Genomic DNA, 2820 nt, shown 5'->3' on the forward strand with positions numbered 1-2820 from the left:
CCTGGGGGTCCCGACCCACAGGTTGAGAACCACTGCCCTAAGAAGCAGGGAGGGGCGGGGCTATTTGAGTCCTTTAATTGTTGCCCCCCCCCCCCCCCTCTCACACACACCTACCAGCAAACAAATGTTTGGAAGAAAAAATACTCTTATAGTGAAATAAACAACTCATTATGTAACATTACTCCACATTGACATTGAGTAGAGTTATCAGTGTTCACAACAAGCTGTTAAAACACATTGTGACCAGACTGTGGAAACATTATCTCCATCCAAATGAAACGGGTGAGTTTTCTACAGGTGTGTTAGCTACTTAGCTAATTAACTGCTTAGCATTAAGGAATTGATGAAATTGCGTGCAATTTCACTTCTATTTGATTTGGTAAAAAAGCAACAACTAATGAGGATGAAGCATTGTTGTGTGAAGTGAATATGAATCGTGTTTGTTTTAGTCCTGAAACATGAATGGATGAACGTCAACCTGGTGTTTGAACTTTATCAATTTACGGCCCCTACATCTATATAAAGGTTCAAATTCTAAATATAAATTGCTTACACTATGGCCGCGGTTATTATCATTATGTACGGGTCCTCAGATTTAGCTGTATATTCCGTATTTTTCAATTAAAAGCATTGTAATCCGATCGGTGGCCATTTTCTCCGTCTTTTCACCATATGCCTTAAACTACGCTACCCTATCGGTTGGGAGGTGTATTGCACTCTGATACATTATAACTCTTTGAGGAAAATGACCGCCGATCGGATTAATATGCTTTTTATTGAACAATACGGAAGATACGGGTACTTCTAAGGACCCGTATAGAATTGTAACATCTGTGGCCATGAGGTAAAAACTTTATATTTGAAATGTGAACGTTTATGTAGATGTACGGACCGTAAATAGAGAAAGTGCAAACACCAGGTTGAAGTTAATCCATGACGGTCGTGATGCTGACGCTATGCAGGCGTAGTCAGTGGTGTAAAGTAACTAAGTACATGTACTTGAGTACAATTTTTACTTAACTGGACTTTTACTTAACTGGAGTTTCAATTTTCAATACTTCTACTCCACTACATCTCAGAGAAATATTGTACTTTTACTCCACTCCACTGCTATTTTCAAAATATTTGTATACATTTTGAAAACTTAAAAAGAGACATTTCTGCATAATGAGTACTTATACTTTGGTACTTTGAGTATATTTTCGATGCCAATACTTTTGTACTTGGACTCAAGTATGTTTTTAATACAGTACTTTTACTTGTATTTCTGCATTGTGGTATTGATACTTTTACTTAAAACATGCGAGTACTTTTTCCATCACTGAAAGTTGGTGTCTGTGTGTGTGTATGTCTGTCTGTTTAGTTGTAGATCAGGGGTGATGCAACTTTAATGATGTAGATCCACACTCACTCCAGAGGGCCACATTGCATAGGCTATACTGTGCCATTGTCACACAAAAGTAACAAAAACAGCCGATATACAAGCTCAGTTAACAATACATCTACTGATGCGCTAAACTTGGACACATCATCAGTGTTGTTTCCTGGATTCACTGGGTGTTTCGGGTCTTTCAACAGACACCCTCCTCCAGGCGACCCAACCGAGGCTGATCAGACCCCGGCCTGTGTCCAAGTGGCTTGCTACTACCCCACGGCTCTCCCCTCTTCAACCAGAGCCATCTGGAGGCTTTTTCTGCTGCCTCCACGTTGTTGCCTATGGCTCTTCTTCGGTTGGCACCGGTTATGCCCAGTGTGCCGTAGGCTTTGCTCAGCGAATGACTGGCAAAGCCCCTACTGCCCACCTCCACTGGCATACACCTGGTCCTCCACCCGTTCCTCCGACAATCCTCCACCAGCTCCTGGTACTTCTCCCTCTTTCTTTCTTGAGCCTCCTCCATCCTCTCCTCCCAGGGAACCGTCAGCTCCAGCAAGAAGAGTTGTTTTGTGGCCTCTGAGACCAAGATGATGTCAGGTCTCAATCTAGACTGGGTGATGTGTGGTGGAATTTTCAGCTGACTCTCCAGGTCAACTGTCATCACCCAGTCTCGGGCCGTAGAGAGCAAACCAGCAGAGCAGTTCTTTGGTGTTTTTTCCGGCCGTTGTCCTTCCTTGACAAAATGAATGGCCTTAGCTGTGGCTTGGGTGTATCGGCTGCCTGTGATCCCCTTGCTGATTGCTTCAGCGATGGTTTTGAGGACCTGGTCATGCCTCCATCGATACCGGCCCTCACCCAGCGCCTTGGAGCAGCTGCTCAGGATGTGTTCCAGTGTCCCTATTTTGGAACACAGGGGGCATGCAGGTGTTTCTATTTTGCCCCATATGCACAGGTTGGACGGGCTTGGGAGAACATCATAGACCCCCTGAATCAAGAACTTGATCCTCTGGGGGTTCCACACCCAGATCTCCTTCCAGGTGATTCTCCGCTCCATGGCCTGCTCCCACTTCATCCATGCGCCTTGCTGCCTCATGGCCACTGCTCTGCTGGTTCGCTCTTCCTCGACTGAAGCTCGCACCTCCTCCTGCACCAACCTCTGCCTCTCCTTCCCGCTGTATCGGGTCGCTGTTCCCAAGTCCGGCTCGGCCTTGCGCCACTGTTCCAAGGATGGCCTTGTGCTTCAGTCGAGTTTCTGCTTGCTGGACGGCATCGGCTGCCCTCCACTTCCTCCCTGTCCTCACAACAATCCCTGCCCCGGACACTTTGGCATCTCTGGATCCAGAGTACTGCAGATGTTCCCGTGCCCGTGCCACGATGAACTCCTCCTTGACTGAGCTGAAAGGGAGTCTGAGCTTATTGGTGTTCCCGTACAGCCCGATGTTGCT

The sequence above is a fragment of the Gymnoscopelus microlampas genome (genome assembly GCF_963454915.1).
Source record: "Gymnoscopelus microlampas genome assembly, chromosome: 23".
NCBI lineage: Eukaryota > Metazoa > Chordata > Actinopteri > Myctophiformes > Myctophidae > Gymnoscopelus > Gymnoscopelus microlampas.